The sequence below is a fragment of the Phoenix dactylifera genome, chromosome 4, assembly GCF_051530095.1.
Source record: "Phoenix dactylifera cultivar Ajwa chromosome 4, Ajwa_hap1_PhDact_Kaust_v1.1, whole genome shotgun sequence".
Taxonomy (NCBI): Eukaryota; Viridiplantae; Streptophyta; class Magnoliopsida; order Arecales; family Arecaceae; genus Phoenix; species Phoenix dactylifera.
In genome coordinates, this window is record NC_143193.1 from 34,051,572 (window position 1) to 34,065,753 (window position 14,182).

The 14,182-nt window shown below is 49.5% G+C and overlaps 27 non-coding genes and 12 pseudogenes across 27 annotated transcripts; all 39 read right to left on the reverse strand.

Annotated features, from left to right (window-relative positions):
- Positions 1-118: 118 nt before the first annotated feature.
- Positions 119-237, reverse strand: LOC149754736 (5S ribosomal RNA). Its single transcript, XR_016401415.1, has one exon. It is a non-coding gene; the product is annotated as a 5S ribosomal RNA (ribosomal RNA).
- A 246-nt stretch (positions 238-483) lies between these two features.
- Positions 484-602, reverse strand: LOC149754737 (5S ribosomal RNA). The gene has a single exon (XR_016400945.1). It is a non-coding gene; the product is annotated as a 5S ribosomal RNA (ribosomal RNA).
- A 246-nt stretch (positions 603-848) lies between these two features.
- LOC149754738 (5S ribosomal RNA) lies at positions 849-967 on the reverse strand. The gene has a single exon (XR_016400619.1). It is a non-coding gene; the product is annotated as a 5S ribosomal RNA (ribosomal RNA).
- Positions 968-1,214: 247 nt separating this feature from the next.
- Positions 1,215-1,333, reverse strand: LOC149754739 (5S ribosomal RNA). Its single transcript, XR_016407896.1, has one exon. It is a non-coding gene; the product is annotated as a 5S ribosomal RNA (ribosomal RNA).
- Positions 1,334-1,579: 246 nt separating this feature from the next.
- LOC149754740 (5S ribosomal RNA) lies at positions 1,580-1,698 on the reverse strand (annotated as a pseudogene).
- A 246-nt stretch (positions 1,699-1,944) lies between these two features.
- On the reverse strand, positions 1,945-2,063 carry LOC149754741 (5S ribosomal RNA; annotated as a pseudogene).
- A 246-nt stretch (positions 2,064-2,309) lies between these two features.
- Positions 2,310-2,428, reverse strand: LOC149754742 (5S ribosomal RNA). The gene has a single exon (XR_016400946.1). It is a non-coding gene; the product is annotated as a 5S ribosomal RNA (ribosomal RNA).
- A 247-nt stretch (positions 2,429-2,675) lies between these two features.
- Positions 2,676-2,794, reverse strand: LOC149754743 (5S ribosomal RNA; annotated as a pseudogene).
- A 246-nt stretch (positions 2,795-3,040) lies between these two features.
- LOC149754744 (5S ribosomal RNA) lies at positions 3,041-3,159 on the reverse strand (annotated as a pseudogene).
- Positions 3,160-3,405: 246 nt separating this feature from the next.
- LOC149754745 (5S ribosomal RNA) lies at positions 3,406-3,524 on the reverse strand. The gene has a single exon (XR_016400947.1). It is a non-coding gene; the product is annotated as a 5S ribosomal RNA (ribosomal RNA).
- Positions 3,525-3,771: 247 nt separating this feature from the next.
- LOC149754746 (5S ribosomal RNA) lies at positions 3,772-3,890 on the reverse strand. The gene has a single exon (XR_016413026.1). It is a non-coding gene; the product is annotated as a 5S ribosomal RNA (ribosomal RNA).
- A 248-nt stretch (positions 3,891-4,138) lies between these two features.
- LOC149754747 (5S ribosomal RNA) lies at positions 4,139-4,257 on the reverse strand. Its single transcript, XR_016408035.1, has one exon. It is a non-coding gene; the product is annotated as a 5S ribosomal RNA (ribosomal RNA).
- Positions 4,258-4,503: 246 nt separating this feature from the next.
- On the reverse strand, positions 4,504-4,622 carry LOC149754748 (5S ribosomal RNA; annotated as a pseudogene).
- A 247-nt stretch (positions 4,623-4,869) lies between these two features.
- LOC149754749 (5S ribosomal RNA) lies at positions 4,870-4,988 on the reverse strand (annotated as a pseudogene).
- Positions 4,989-5,235: 247 nt separating this feature from the next.
- On the reverse strand, positions 5,236-5,354 carry LOC149754750 (5S ribosomal RNA). The gene has a single exon (XR_016403326.1). It is a non-coding gene; the product is annotated as a 5S ribosomal RNA (ribosomal RNA).
- A 246-nt stretch (positions 5,355-5,600) lies between these two features.
- LOC149754751 (5S ribosomal RNA) lies at positions 5,601-5,719 on the reverse strand. The gene has a single exon (XR_016404583.1). It is a non-coding gene; the product is annotated as a 5S ribosomal RNA (ribosomal RNA).
- A 247-nt stretch (positions 5,720-5,966) lies between these two features.
- On the reverse strand, positions 5,967-6,085 carry LOC149754752 (5S ribosomal RNA). The gene has a single exon (XR_016400935.1). It is a non-coding gene; the product is annotated as a 5S ribosomal RNA (ribosomal RNA).
- A 247-nt stretch (positions 6,086-6,332) lies between these two features.
- On the reverse strand, positions 6,333-6,451 carry LOC149754753 (5S ribosomal RNA). Its single transcript, XR_016407897.1, has one exon. It is a non-coding gene; the product is annotated as a 5S ribosomal RNA (ribosomal RNA).
- Positions 6,452-6,697: 246 nt separating this feature from the next.
- On the reverse strand, positions 6,698-6,816 carry LOC149754754 (5S ribosomal RNA; annotated as a pseudogene).
- Positions 6,817-7,062: 246 nt separating this feature from the next.
- On the reverse strand, positions 7,063-7,181 carry LOC149754755 (5S ribosomal RNA; annotated as a pseudogene).
- A 247-nt stretch (positions 7,182-7,428) lies between these two features.
- LOC149754756 (5S ribosomal RNA) lies at positions 7,429-7,547 on the reverse strand (annotated as a pseudogene).
- A 247-nt stretch (positions 7,548-7,794) lies between these two features.
- LOC149754757 (5S ribosomal RNA) lies at positions 7,795-7,913 on the reverse strand. Its single transcript, XR_016403327.1, has one exon. It is a non-coding gene; the product is annotated as a 5S ribosomal RNA (ribosomal RNA).
- Positions 7,914-8,159: 246 nt separating this feature from the next.
- LOC149754758 (5S ribosomal RNA) lies at positions 8,160-8,278 on the reverse strand. Its single transcript, XR_016404584.1, has one exon. It is a non-coding gene; the product is annotated as a 5S ribosomal RNA (ribosomal RNA).
- A 247-nt stretch (positions 8,279-8,525) lies between these two features.
- On the reverse strand, positions 8,526-8,644 carry LOC149754759 (5S ribosomal RNA). The gene has a single exon (XR_016413021.1). It is a non-coding gene; the product is annotated as a 5S ribosomal RNA (ribosomal RNA).
- Positions 8,645-8,891: 247 nt separating this feature from the next.
- Positions 8,892-9,010, reverse strand: LOC149754760 (5S ribosomal RNA). Its single transcript, XR_016407899.1, has one exon. It is a non-coding gene; the product is annotated as a 5S ribosomal RNA (ribosomal RNA).
- A 246-nt stretch (positions 9,011-9,256) lies between these two features.
- On the reverse strand, positions 9,257-9,375 carry LOC149754761 (5S ribosomal RNA; annotated as a pseudogene).
- A 246-nt stretch (positions 9,376-9,621) lies between these two features.
- Positions 9,622-9,740, reverse strand: LOC149754762 (5S ribosomal RNA). Its single transcript, XR_016400948.1, has one exon. It is a non-coding gene; the product is annotated as a 5S ribosomal RNA (ribosomal RNA).
- Positions 9,741-9,987: 247 nt separating this feature from the next.
- On the reverse strand, positions 9,988-10,106 carry LOC149754763 (5S ribosomal RNA). Its single transcript, XR_016413027.1, has one exon. It is a non-coding gene; the product is annotated as a 5S ribosomal RNA (ribosomal RNA).
- A 247-nt stretch (positions 10,107-10,353) lies between these two features.
- Positions 10,354-10,472, reverse strand: LOC149754764 (5S ribosomal RNA). Its single transcript, XR_016401416.1, has one exon. It is a non-coding gene; the product is annotated as a 5S ribosomal RNA (ribosomal RNA).
- Positions 10,473-10,718: 246 nt separating this feature from the next.
- LOC149754765 (5S ribosomal RNA) lies at positions 10,719-10,837 on the reverse strand. Its single transcript, XR_016406742.1, has one exon. It is a non-coding gene; the product is annotated as a 5S ribosomal RNA (ribosomal RNA).
- Positions 10,838-11,084: 247 nt separating this feature from the next.
- On the reverse strand, positions 11,085-11,203 carry LOC149754766 (5S ribosomal RNA; annotated as a pseudogene).
- A 247-nt stretch (positions 11,204-11,450) lies between these two features.
- On the reverse strand, positions 11,451-11,569 carry LOC149754767 (5S ribosomal RNA). The gene has a single exon (XR_016402369.1). It is a non-coding gene; the product is annotated as a 5S ribosomal RNA (ribosomal RNA).
- A 247-nt stretch (positions 11,570-11,816) lies between these two features.
- On the reverse strand, positions 11,817-11,935 carry LOC149754768 (5S ribosomal RNA). The gene has a single exon (XR_016401999.1). It is a non-coding gene; the product is annotated as a 5S ribosomal RNA (ribosomal RNA).
- Positions 11,936-12,181: 246 nt separating this feature from the next.
- Positions 12,182-12,300, reverse strand: LOC149754769 (5S ribosomal RNA). The gene has a single exon (XR_016400949.1). It is a non-coding gene; the product is annotated as a 5S ribosomal RNA (ribosomal RNA).
- A 247-nt stretch (positions 12,301-12,547) lies between these two features.
- LOC149754770 (5S ribosomal RNA) lies at positions 12,548-12,666 on the reverse strand. Its single transcript, XR_016401418.1, has one exon. It is a non-coding gene; the product is annotated as a 5S ribosomal RNA (ribosomal RNA).
- Positions 12,667-12,912: 246 nt separating this feature from the next.
- LOC149754771 (5S ribosomal RNA) lies at positions 12,913-13,031 on the reverse strand. The gene has a single exon (XR_016406205.1). It is a non-coding gene; the product is annotated as a 5S ribosomal RNA (ribosomal RNA).
- A 247-nt stretch (positions 13,032-13,278) lies between these two features.
- On the reverse strand, positions 13,279-13,397 carry LOC149754772 (5S ribosomal RNA). Its single transcript, XR_016404379.1, has one exon. It is a non-coding gene; the product is annotated as a 5S ribosomal RNA (ribosomal RNA).
- Positions 13,398-13,644: 247 nt separating this feature from the next.
- Positions 13,645-13,763, reverse strand: LOC149754773 (5S ribosomal RNA). The gene has a single exon (XR_016409052.1). It is a non-coding gene; the product is annotated as a 5S ribosomal RNA (ribosomal RNA).
- Positions 13,764-14,009: 246 nt separating this feature from the next.
- On the reverse strand, positions 14,010-14,128 carry LOC149754774 (5S ribosomal RNA; annotated as a pseudogene).
- Between the last annotated feature and the right edge of the window lie 54 nt (positions 14,129-14,182).

Here is a 14,182-nt window from a genome sequence, read left to right on the forward strand (position 1 = left end):
CAGTCTCCGGACTCAGTTTATTTTCGGGGGAAAAAAATTATCCGAAGTGGAAAAGCCAAAAGCCGAAAAATTAAAAATAAATATTATCAAAAAATAAAAAAACGGGCAAAAAATAAATGGGGTGCAACACGAGGACTTCCCGGGGGGTCACCCATCCTAGTACTACTCTCGCCCAAGCACGCTTAACTGCGGAGTTCTGATGGGATCCGGTGCAATAGTGCTGGTATGATCGCACCCATGACAAGCCCTTCGAAACTCCTTTTTATGACAAAGCAGCCGGTCTCGACGGCCCGAGACATTCGCGCCGCCAGGGCCGTTCTGGCGTAGGATTCAACGCGCTGGTCCCGCTATGCTGCATGGCACCGCCAGTCTCCGGACTCAGTTTATTTTCGGGGGAAAAAATTATCCGAAGAGGAAAAGCCAAAAGCCGAAAAATTAAAAATAAATATTATCAAAAAATAAAAAAGCGGGCAAAAAATAAAAGGGGTGCAACACGAGGACTTCCCAGGGGGGCACCCATCCTAGTACTACTCCCGCCCAAGCACGCTTAACTGCGGAGTTCTGATGGGATCCGGTGCATTAGTGCTGGTATGATCGCACCCATGACATTCCCTTCGAAACTCTCTTATATGACAAAGCAGCAGACCTCGACGGCCCGAGACATTCGCGCCGCCGGGGCCGTTCTGGCGTAGGATTCAACGCGCTGGTCCCGCTATGCTGCATGGCACAGCCAGTCTCCGGACTCAGTTTATTTTCGGGGAAAAAAAATTATCCGAAGTGGAAAAGCCAAAAGCCGAAAAATTAAAAATAAATATTATCAAAAAATAAAAAAAGGGCAAAAAATAAATGGGGTGCAACACGAGGACTTCCCGGGGGGTCACCCATCCTAGTACTACTCTCGCCCAAGCACGCTTAACTGCGGAGTTCTGATGGGATCCGGTGCATTAGTGCTGGTATGATCGCACCCATGACAAGCCCTTCGAAACTCCGTTTTATGACAAAGCAGCCGGTCTCGACGGCCCGAGACATTCGCGCCGCCAGGGCCGTTCTGGCGTAGGATTCAACGCGCTGGTCCCGCTATGCTGCATGGCATAGCCAGTCTCCGGACTCAGTTTATTTTCGGGGAGAAAAAAATATCCGAAGAGGAAAAGCCAAAGGCCGAAAAATTAAAAATAAATATTACCAAAAAATAAAAAAGCGGGCAAAAAATAAAAGGGGTGCAACACGAGGAGTTTCCATAGGGTCACCCATCCTAGTACTACCCTCGCCTAAGCACGCTTAACTGCGGAGTTCTGATGGGATCCAGTGCATTAGTGCTGGTATGATCGCACCCATGACATGCCCTTCGAAACTCCCTTTTATGACAAAGCAGCCGACCTCGACGGCCCGAGACATTCGCGCCGCCGGGGCCGTTCTGGCGTAGGATTCAACGCGCTGGTCCCGCTATGCTGCATGGCACCGCCAGTCTCCGGACTCAGTTTATTTTCGGGAAAAAAAAATTATCCGAAGTGGAAAAGCCAAAAGCCGAAAAATTAAAAATAAATATTATCAAAAAATAAAAAAAGGGCAAAAAATAAATGGGGTGCAACACGAGGACTTCCTGGGGGGTCACCCATCCTAGTACTACTCTCGCCCAAGCACGCTTAACTGCGGTGTTCTGATGCGATCCAGTGCATTAGTGCTGGTATGATCGCACCCATGACAAGCCCTTCGAAACTCCTTTTTATGACAAAGCAGCCGGTCTCGACGGCCCGAGACATTCGCGCTGCCAGGGCCGTTCTGGCGTAGGATTCAACGCGCTGGTCCCGCTATGCTGCATGGCACCGCCAGTCTCCGGACTCAGTTTATTTTCGGGAAAAAAAAATTATCCGAAGTGGAAAAGCCAAAAGCCGAAAAATTAAAAATAAATATTATCAAAAAATAAAAAAAGGGCAAAAAATAAATGGGGTGCAACACGAGGACTTCCTGGGGGGTCACCCATCCTAGTACTACTCTCGCCCAAGCACGCTTAACTGCGGTGTTCTGATGCGATCCAGTGCATTAGTGCTGGTATGATCGCACCCATGACAAGCCCTTCGAAACTCCTTTTTATGACAAAGCAGCCGGTCTCGACGGCCCGAGACATTCGCGCCGCCAGGGCCGTTCTGGCGTAGGATTCAACGCGCTGGTCCCGCTATGCTGCATGGCACCGCCATTCTCCGGACTCAGTTTATTTTCGGGGGAAAAAATTATCTGAAGAGGAAAAGCCAAAAGCCGAAAAATTAAAAATGAATATTCTCAAAAAATAAAAAAGCGGGCAAAAAATAAAAGGGGTGCAACACGAGGACTTCCCAGGGGGGCACCCATCCTAGTACTACTCCCGCCCAAGCACGCTTAACTGCGGAGTTCTGATGGGATCCGGTGCATTAGTGCTGGTATGATCGCACCCATGACATTCCCTTCGAAACTCTCTTATATGACAAAGCAGCAGACCTCGACGGCCCGAGACATTCGCGCCGCCGGGGCCGTTCTGGCGTAGGATTCAACGCGCTGGTCCCGCTATGCTGCATGGCACCGCCAGTCTCCGGACTCAGTTTATTTTCGGGGAAAAAAAATTATCCGAAGTGGAAAAGCCAAAAGCCGAAAAATTAAAAATAAATATTATCAAAAAATTAAAAAACGGGCAAAAAATAAATGGGGTGCAACACGAGGACTTCCTGGGGGGTCACCCATCCTAGTACTACTCTCGCCCAAGCACGCTTAACTGCGGTGTTCTGATGCGATCCAGTGCATTAGTGCTGGTATGATCGCACCCATGACAAGCCCTTCGAAACTCCTTTTTATGACAAAGCAGCCGGTCTCGACGGCCCGAGACATTCGCGCTGCCAGGGCCGTTCTGGCGTAGGATTCAACGCGCTGGTCCCGCTATGCTGCATGGCACCGCCAGTCTCCGGACTCAGTTTATTTTCGGGAAAAAAAAATTATCCGAAGTGGAAAAGCCAAAAGCCGAAAAATTAAAAATAAATATTATCAAAAAATAAAAAAAGGGCAAAAAATAAATGGGGTGCAACACGAGGACTTCCTGGGGGGTCACCCATCCGAGTACTACTCTCGCCCAAGCACGCTTAACTGCGGTGTTCTGATGCGATCCAGTGCATTAGTGCTGGTATGATCGCACCCATGACAAGCCCTTCGAAACTCCTTTTTATGACAAAGCAGCCGGTCTCGACGGCCCGAGACATTCGCGCCGCCAGGGCCGTTCTGGCGTAGGATTCAACGCGCTGGTCCCGCTATGCTGCATGGCACCGCCATTCTCCGGACTCAGTTTATTTTCGGGGGAAAAAATTATCTGAAGAGGAAAAGCCAAAAGCCGAAAAATTAAAAATGAATATTCTCAAAAAATAAAAAAGCGGGCAAAAAATAAAAGGGGTGCAACACGAGGACTTCCCAGGGGGGCACCCATCCTAGTACTACTCCCGCCCAAGCACGCTTAACTGCGGAGTTCTGATGGGATCCGGTGCATTAGTGCTGGTATGATCGCACCCATGACATTCCCTTCGAAACTCTCTTATATGACAAAGCAGCAGACCTCGACGGCCCGAGACATTCGCGCCGCCGGGGCCGTTCTGGCGTAGGATTCAACGCGCTGGTCCCGCTATGCTGCATGGCACCGCCAGTCTCCGGACTCAGTTTATTTTCGGGGAAAAAAAATTATCCGAAGTGGAAAAGCCAAAAGCCGAAAAATTAAAAATAAATATTATCAAAAAATTAAAAAACGGGCAAAAAATAAATGGGGTGCAACACGAGGACTTCCCGGGGGGTCACCCATCCTAGTACTACTCTCGCCCAAGCACGCTTAACTGCGGAGTTCAGATGGGATCCGGTGCATTAGTGCTGGTATGATCGCACCCATGACAAGCCCTTCGAAACTCCCTTTTATGACAAAGCAGCAGGTCTCGACGGCCCGAGACATTCGCACCGCCGGGGCCGTTCTGGCGTAGGATTCAACGCGCTGGTCCCGCTATGCTGCATGGCACCGCCAGTCTCCGGACTCAGTTTATTTTCGGAGGAAAAAAATTATCCGAAGCGGAAAAGCCAAAAGCCAAAAAATTAAAAATAAATATTATCAAAAAATAAAAAAAAGGGGCAAAAAATAAAAGGGGTGCAACACGAGGACTTCCCAGGTGGTCACCCATCCTAGTGCTACTCTCGCCCAAGCACGCTTAACTGCGGAGTTTTGATGGGATCCGGTGCATTAGTGCTGGTATGATCGCACCCATGACATGCCCTTCGAAACTCCCTTTTATGACAAAGCAGCCGACCTCGACGGCCCGAGACATTCCCGCCGCCGGGGCCGTTCTGGCGTAGGATTCAACGCGCTGGTCCCGCTATGCTGCATGGCACCGCCAGTCTCCGGACTCAGTTTATTTTCGGGGGAAAAAATTATCCGAAGAGGAAAAGCCAAAAGCCGAAAAATTAAAAATAAATATTATCAAAAAATAAAAAAGCGGGCAAAAAATAAAAGGGGGGCAACACGAGGACTTCCCAGGGGGTCACCCATCCTTGTACTACTCTCGCCCAAGCTCGCTTAACTGCGGAGTTCTGATGGGATCCGATGCATTAGTGCTGGTATGATCACACCCATGACAAGCCCTTCGAAACTCCCTTTTATGACAAAGCAGCAGACCTCGACGGCCCGAGACATTCGCGCCGCCGGGGCCGTTCTGGCGTAGAATTCAACGCGCTGGTCCCGCTATGCTGCATGGCACCGCCTGTCCCCGAACTCAGTTTATTTTGGGAGGAAAAAAATTATCCAGAGTGGAAAAGCCAAAAGCCGAAAAATTAAAAATAAATATTATCAAAAAATAAAAAAGCGGGCAAAAAATTAAAGGGGTGCAACACGAGGACTTCCCAGAGGGTCACCCATCCTAGTACTACTCTCGCCCAAGCATGCTTAACTGCGGAGTTCTGATGGAATCCGGCGCATTAGTGCTGGTATGATCGTACCCATTACATGCCCTTCGAAACTCCCTTTTATGACAAAGCAGCAGACCTCGACGGCCCGAGACATTGGCGCCGGCGGGGCCGTTCTGGCGTAGGATTCAACGCGCTGGTCCCGCTATGCTGCATGGCACCGCCAGTCTCCGGACTCAGTTTATTTTCGGGGGAAAAAAATTATCCGAAGTGGAAAAGCCAAAAGCCGAAAAATTAAAAATAAATATTATCAAAAAATAAAAAAACGGGCAAAAAATAAATGGGGTGCAACACGAGGACTTCCCGGGGGGTCACCCATCCTAGTACTACTCTCGCCCAAGCACGCTTAACTGCGGAGTTCCGATGGGATCCGGTGCAATAGTGCTGGTATGATCGCACCCATGACAAGCCCTTCGAAACTCCTTTTTATGACAAAGCAGCCGGTCTCGACGGCCCGAGACATTCGCGCCGCCAGGGCCGTTCTGGCGTAGGATTCAACGCGCTGGTCCCGCTATGCTGCATGGCACCGCCAGTCTCCGGACTCAGTTTATTTTCGGGGGAAAAAATTATCCGAAGAGGAAAAGCCAAAAGCCGAAAAATTAAAAATAAATATTATCAAAAAATAAAAAAGCGGGCAAAAAATAAAAGCGGTGCAACACGAGGACTTCCCAGGGGGGCACCCATCCTAGTACTACTCCCGCCCAAGCACGCTTAACTGCGGAGTTCTGATGGGATCCGGTGCATTAGTGCTGGTATGATCGCACCCATGACATTCCCTTCGAAACTCTCTCATATGACAAAGCAGCAGACCTCGACGGCCCGAGACATTCGCGCCGCCGGGGCCGTTCTGGCGTAGGATTCAATGCGCTGGTCCCGCTATGCTGCATGGCACAGCCAGTCTCCGGACTCAGTTTATTTTCGGGGAAAAAAAATTATCCGAAGTGGAAAAGCCAAAAGCCGAAAAATTAAAAATAAATATTATCAAAAAATAAAAAAACGGGCAAAAAATAAATGGGGTGCAACACGAGGACTTCTCGGGGGGTCACCCATCCTAGTACTACTCTCGCCCAAGCACGCTTAACTGCGGAGTTCTGATGGGATCCGGTGCATTAGTGCTGGTATGATCGCACCCATGACAAGCCCTTCGAAACTCCGTTTTATGACAAAGCAGCCGGTCTCGACGGCCCGAGACATTCGCGCCGCCAGGGCCGTTCTGGCGTAGGATTCAACGCGCTGGTCCCGCTATGCTGCATGGCATAGCCAGTCTCCGGACTCAGTTTATTTTCGGGGAGAAAAAAATATCCGAAGAGGAAAAGCCAAAGGCCGAAAAATTAAAAATAAATATTACCAAAAAATAAAAAAGCGGGCAAAAAATAAAAGGGGTGCAACACGAGGAGTTTCCATAGGGTCACCCATCCTAGTACTACCCTCGCCTAAGCACGCTTAACTGCGGAGTTCTGATGGGATCCAGTGCATTAGTGCTGGTATGATCGCACCCATGACATGCCCTTCGAAACTCCCTTTTATGACAAAGCAGCCGACCTCGACGGCCCGAGACATTCGCGCCGCCGGGGCCGTTCTGGCGTAGGATTCAACGCGCTGGTCCCGCTATGCTGCATGGCACCGCCAGTCTCCGGACTCAGTTTATTTTCGGGGAAAAAAAATTATCCGAAGTGGAAAAGCCAAAAGCCGAAAAATTAAAAATAAATATTATCAAAAAATAAAAAAAGGGCAAAAAATAAATGGGGTGCAACATGAGGACTTCCTGGGGGGTCACCCATCCTAGTACTACTCTCGCCCAAGCACGCTTAACTGCGGTGTTCTGATGCGATCCAGTGCATTAGTGCTGGTATGATCGCACCCATGACAAGCCCTTCGAAACTCCTTTTTATGACAAAGCAGCCGGTCTCGACGGTCCGAGACATTCGCGCCGCCAGGGCCGTTCTGGCGTAGGATTCAACGCGCTGGTCCCGCTATGCTGCATGGCACCGCCAGTCTCCGGACTCAGTTTATTTTCGGGGGAAAAAATTATCCGAAGAGGAAAAGCCAAAAGCCGAAAAATTAAAAATAAATATTATCAAAAAATAAAAAAGCGGGCAAAAAATAAAAGGGGGGCAACACGAGGACTTCCCAGGGGGTCACCCATCCTTGTACTACTCTCGCCCAAGCTCGCTTAACTGCGGAGTTCTGATGGGATCCGATGCATTAGTGCTGGTATGATCACACCCATGACAAGCCCTTCGAAACTCCCTTTTATGACAAAGCAGCAGACCTCGACGGCCCGAGACATTCGCGCCGCCGGGGCCGTTCTGGCGTAGAATTCAACGCGCTGGTCCCGCTATGCTGCATGGCACCGCCTGTCTCCGAACTCAGTTTATTTTGGGAGGAAAAAAATTATCCAGAGTGGAAAAGCCAAAAGCCGAAAAATTAAAAATAAATATTATCAAAAAATAAAAAAGCGGGCAAAAAATTAAAGGGGTGCAACACGAGGACTTCCCAGAGGGTCACCCATCCTAGTACTACTCTCGCCCAAGCATGCTTAACTGCGGAGTTCTGATGGAATCCGGCGCATTAGTGCTGGTATGATCGTACCCATTACATGCCCTTCGAAACTCCCTTTTATGACAAAGCAGCAGACCTCGACGGCCCGAGACATTGGCGCCGGCGGGGCCGTTCTGGCGTAGGATTCAACGCGCTGGTCCCGCTATGCTGCATGGCACCGCCAGTCTCCGGACTCAGTTTATTTTCGGGGGAAAAAAATTATCCGAAGTGGAAAAGCCAAAAGCCGAAAAATTAAAAATAAATATTATCAAAAAATAAAAAAACGGGCAAAAAATAAATGGGGTGCAACACGAGGACTTCCCGGGGGGTCACCCATCCTAGTACTACTCTCGCCCAAGCACGCTTAACTGCGGAGTTCCGATGGGATCCGGTGCAATAGTGCTGGTATGATCGCACCCATGACAAGCCCTTCGAAACTCCTTTTTATGACAAAGCAGCCGGTCTCGACGGCCCGAGACATTCGCGCCGCCAGGGCCGTTCTGGCGTAGGATTCAACGCGCTGGTCCCGCTATGCTGCATGGCACCGCCAGTCTCCGGACTCAGTTTATTTTCGGGGGAAAAAATTATCCGAAGAGGAAAAGCCAAAAGCCGAAAAATTAAAAATAAATATTATCAAAAAATAAAAAAGCGGGCAAAAAATAAAAGCGGTGCAACACGAGGACTTCCCAGGGGGGCACCCATCCTAGTACTACTCCCGCCCAAGCACGCTTAACTGCGGAGTTCTGATGGGATCCGGTGCATTAGTGCTGGTATGATCGCACCCATGACATTCCCTTCGAAACTCTCTCATATGACAAAGCAGCAGACCTCGACGGCCCGAGACATTCGCGCCGCCGGGGCCGTTCTGGCGTAGGATTCAATGCGCTGGTCCCGCTATGCTGCATGGCACAGCCAGTCTCCGGACTCAGTTTATTTTCGGGGAAAAAAAATTATCCGAAGTGGAAAAGCCAAAAGCCGAAAAATTAAAAATAAATATTATCAAAAAATAAAAAAACGGGCAAAAAATAAATGGGGTGCAACACGAGGTCTTCTCGGGGGGTCACCCATCCTAGTACTACTCTCGCCCAAGCACGCTTAACTGCGGAGTTCTGATGGGATCCGGTGCATTAGTGCTGGTATGATCGCACCCATGACAAGCCCTTCGAAACTCCGTTTTATGACAAAGCAGCCGGTCTCGACGGCCCGAGACATTCGCGCCGCCAGGGCCGTTCTGGCGTAGGATTCAACGCGCTGGTCCCGCTATGCTGCATGGCATAGCCAGTCTCCGGACTCAGTTTATTTTCGGGGAGAAAAAAATATCCGAAGAGGAAAAGCCAAAGGCCGAAAAATTAAAAATAAATATTACCAAAAAATAAAAAAGCGGGCAAAAAATAAAAGGGGTGCAACACGAGGAGTTTCCATAGGGTCACCCATCCTAGTACTACCCTCGCCTAAGCACGCTTAACTGCGGAGTTCTGATGGGATCCAGTGCATTAGTGCTGGTATGATCGCACCCATGACATGCCCTTCGAAACTCCCTTTTATGACAAAGCAGCCGACCTCGACGGCCCGAGACATTCGCGCCGCCGGGGCCGTTCTGGCGTAGGATTCAACGCGCTGGTCCCGCTATGCTGCATGGCACCGCCAGTCTCCGGACTCAGTTTATTTTCGGGGAAAAAAAATTATCCGAAGTGGAAAAGCCAAAAGCCGAAAAATTAAAAATAAATATTATCAAAAAATAAAAAAAGGGCAAAAAATAAATGGGGTGCAACACGAGGACTTCCTGGGGGGTCACCCATCCTAGTACTACTCTCGCCCAAGCACGCTTAACTGCGGTGTTCTGATGCGATCCAGTGCATTAGTGCTGGTATGATCGCACCCATGACAAGCCCTTCGAAACTCCTTTTTATGACAAAGCAGCCGGTCTCGACGGCCCGAGACATTCGCGCCGCCAGGGCCGTTCTGGCGTAGGATTCAACGCGCTGGTCCCGCTATGCTGCATGGCACCGCCAGTCTCCGGACTCAGTTTATTTTCGGGGGAAAAAATTATCTGAAGAGGAAAAGCCAAAAGCCGAAAAATTAAAAATGAATATTCTCAAAAAATAAAAAAGCGGGCAAAAAATAAAAGGGGTGCAACACGAGGACTTCCCAGGGGGGCACCCATCCTAGTACTACTCCCGCCCAAGCACGCTTAACTGCGGAGTTCTGATGGGATCCGGTGCATTAGTGCTGGTATGATCGCACCCATGACATTCCCTTCGAAACTCTCTTATATGACAAAGCAGCAGACCTCGACGGCCCGAGACATTCGCGCCGCCGGGGCCGTTCTGGCGTAGGATTCAACGCGCTGGTCCCGCTATGCTGCATGGCACCGCCAGTCTCCGGACTCAGTTTATTTTCGGGGAAAAAAAATTATCCGAAGTGGAAAAGCCAAAAGCCGAAAAATTAAAAATAAATATTATCAAAAAATAAAAAAAGGGGCAAAAAATAAATGGGGTGCAACACGAGGACTTCCCGGGGGGTCACCCATCCTAGTACTACTCTCGCCCAAGCACGCTTAACTGCGGAGTTCAGATGGGATCCGGTGCATTAGTGCTGGTATGATCGCACCCATGACAAGCCCTTCGAAACTCCCTTTTATGACAAAGCAGCAGGTCTCGACGGCCCGAGACATTCGCACCGCCGGGGCCGTTCTGGCGTAGGATTCAACGCGCTGGTCCCGCTATGCTGCATGGCACCGCCAGTCTCCGGACTCAGTTTATTTTCGGAGGAAAAAAATTATCCGAAGTGGAAAAGCCAAAAGCCGAAAAATTAAAAATAAATATTATCAAAAAATAAAAAAACGGGCAATAAATAAATGGGGTGCAACACGAGGACTTCCCGGGGGGTCACCCATCCTAGTACTACTCTCGCCCAAGCACGCTTAACTGCGGAGTTCTGATGGGATCCGGTGCAATAGTGCTGGTATGATCGCACCCATGACAAGCCCTTCGAAACTCCTTTTTATGACAAAGCAGCCGGTCTCGACGGCCCGAGACATTCGCGCCGCCAGGGCCGTTCTGGCGTAGGATTCAACGCGCTGGTCCCGCTATGCTGCATGGCACCGCCAGTCTCCGGACTCAGTTTATTTTCGGGGAAAAAAATTATCCGAAGAGGAAAAGCCAAAAGCCGAAAAATTAAAAATAAATATTATCAAAAAATAAAAAAGCGGGCAAAAAATAAAAGGGGGGCAACACGAGGACTTCCCAGGGGGTCACCCATCCTTGTACTACTCTCGCCCAAGCACGCTTAACTGCGGAGTTCTGATGGGATCCGGTGCATTAGTGCTGGTATGATCACACCCATGACAAGCCCTTCGAAACTCCCTTTTATGACAAAGCAGCAGACCTCGACGGCCCGAGACATTCGCGCCGCCGGGGCCGTTCTGGCGTAGAATTCAACGCGCTGGTCCCGCTATGCTGCATGGCACCGCCTGTCTCCGAACTCAGTTTATTTTGGGAGGAAAAAAATTATCCGGAGTGGAAAAGCCAAAAGCCGAAAAATTAAAAATAAATATTATCAAAAAATAAAAAAGCGGGCAAAAAATTAAAGGGGTGCAACACGAGGACTTCCCAGAGGGTCACCCATCCTAGTACTACTCTCGCCCAAGCATGCTTAACTGCGGAGTTCTGATGGAATCTGGTACATTAGTGCTGGTATGATCGTACCCATTACATGCCCTTCGAAACTCCCTTTTATGACAAAGCAGCAGACCTCGACGGCCCGAGACATTTGCGCCGGCAGGGCCGTTCTGGCGTAGGATTCAACGCGCTGGTCCCGCTATGCTGCATGGCACCGCCAGTCTCCGGACTCAGTTTATTTTCGGGGAAAAAAAATTATCCGAAGAGGAAAAGCCAAAGGCCGAAAAATTAAAAATAAATATTATCAAAAAATAACAAAGCGGGCAAAAAATAAAAGGGGTGCAACACGAGGACTTTCCATAGGGTCACCCATCCTAGTACTACCCTCGCCCAAGCACGCTTAACTGCGGAGTTCTGATGGGATCCGGTGCATTAGTGCTGGTATGATCGCACCCATGACATGCCCTTCGAAACTCCCTTTTATGACAAAGCAGCCGACCTCGACGGCCCGAGACATTCGCGCCGCCGGGGCCGTTCTGGCGTAGGATTCAACGCGCTGGTCCCGCTATGCTGCATGGCACCGCCAGTCTCCGGACTCAGTTTATTTTCGGGGAAAAAAAATTATCCGAAGAGGAAAAGCCAAAAGCCGAAAAATTAAAAATAAATATTAACAAAAAATAAAAAAGCGGGCAAAAAATAAAAGGGGCGCAACACGAGGACTTCCCAGGGGGTCACCCATCCTAGTACTACTCTCGCCCATGCACGCTTAACTGCGGAGTTCAGATGGGATCCGGTGCATTAGTGCTGGTATGATCGCACCCATGACAGGCCCTTCGAAACTCCCTTTTATGACAAAGCAGCAGGTCTCGACGGCCCGAGACATTCGCGCCGCCAGGGCCGTTCTGGCGTAGGATTCAACGCGCTGGTCCCGCTATGCTGCATGGCACCGCCAGTCTCCGGACTCAGTTTATTTTCGGGGGAAAAAATTATCTGAAGAGGAAAAGCCAAAAGCCGAAAAATTAAAAATAAATATTATCAAAAAATAAAAAAGCGGGCAAAAAATAAAAGGGGTGCAACACGAGGACTTCCCAGGGGGGCACCCATCCTAGTACTACTCCCGCCCAAGCACGCTTAACTGCGGAGTTCTGATGGGATCCGGTGCATTAGTGCTGGTATGATCGCACCCATGACATTCCCTTCGAAACTCTCTTATATGACAAAGCAGCAGACCTCGACGGCCCGAGACATTCGCGCCGCCGGGGCCGTTCTGGCGTAGGATTCAACGCGCTGGTCCCGCTATGCTGCATGGCACCGCCAGTCGCCGGACTCAGTTTATTTTCGGGGGAAAAAAATTATCCGAAGTGGAAAAGCCAAAAGCCGAAAAATTAAAAATAAATATTATCAAAAAATAAAAAAACGGGCAAAAAATAAATGGGGTGCAACACGAGGACTTCCCGGGGGGTCACCCATCCTAGTACTACTCTCGCCCAAGCACGCTTAACTGCGGAGTTCTGATGGGATCCGGTGCAATAGTGCTGGTATGATCGCACCCATGACAAGCCCTTCGAAACTCCTTTTTATGACAAAGCAGCCGGTCTCGACGGCCCGAGACATTCGCGCCGCCAGGGCCGTTCTGGCGTAGGATTCAACGCGCTGGTCCCGCTATGCTGCATGGCACCGCCAGTCTCCGGACTCAGTTTATTTTCGGGGGAAAAAATTATCCGAAGAGGAAAAGCCAAAAGCCGAAAAATTAAAAATAAATATTATCAAAAAATAAAAAAGCGGGCAAAAAATAAAAGGGGTGCAACACGAGGACTTCCCAGGGGGGCACCCATCCTAGTACTACTTCCGCCCAAGCACGCTTAACTGCGGAGTTCTGATGGGATCCGGTGCAATAGTGCTGGTATGATCGCACCCATGACAAGCCCTTCGAAACTCCTTTTTATGACAAAGCAGCCGGTCTCGACGGCCCGAGACATTCGCGCCGCCGGGGCCGTTCTGGCGTAGGATTCAACGCGCTGGTCCCGCTATGCTGCATGGCACAGCCAGTCTCCGGACTCAGTTTATTTTCGGGGGAAAAAAATTATCCGAAGTGGAAAAGCCAAAAGCCGAAAAATTAAAAATAAATATTATCAAAAAATAAAAAAAGGGGCAAAAAATAAATGGGGTGCAACACGAGGACTTCCCGGGGGGTCACCCATCCTAGTACTACTCTTGCCCAAGCACGCTTAACTGCGGAGTTCTGATGGGATCCGGTGCATTAGTGCTGGTATGATCGCACCCATGACAAGCCCTTCGAAACTCCGTTTTATGACAAAGCAGCCGGTCTCGACGGCCCGAGACATTCGCGCCGCCAGGGCCGTTCTGGCGTAGGATTCAACGCGCTGGTCCCGCTATGCTGCATGGCATAGCCAGTCTCCGGACTCAGTTTATTTTCGGGGAGAAAAAATTATCCGAAGAGGAAAAGCCAAAGGCCGAAAAATTAAAAATAAATATTACCAAAAAATAAAAAAGCGGGTAAAAAATAAAAGGGGTGCAACACGAGGACTTTCCATAGGGTCACCCATCCTAGTACTACCCTCGCCTAAGCACGCTTAACTGCGGAGTTCTGATGGGATTCGGTGCATTAGTGCTGGTATGATCGCACCCATGACATGGCCTTCGAAACTCCCTTTTATGACAAAGCAGCCGACCTCGACGGCCCGAGACATTCGCACCGCCGGGGCCGTTCTGGCGTAGGATTCAACGCGCTGGTCCCGCTATGCTGCATGGCACCGCCAGTCTCCGGACTCAGTTTATTTTCGGAGGAAAAAAATTATCCGAAGTGGAAAAGCCAAAAGCCGAAAAATTAAAAATAAATATTATCAAAAAATAAAAAAAGGGCAAAAAATAAATGGGGTGCAACACGAGGACTTCCCGGGGGGTCACCCATCCTAGTACTACTCTCGCCCAAGCACGCTTAACTGCGGTGTTCTGATGCGATCCAGTGCATTAGTGCTGGTATGATCGCACCCATGACAAGCCCTTCGAAACTCCTTTTTATGACAAAGCAGCCGGTCTCGACGGCC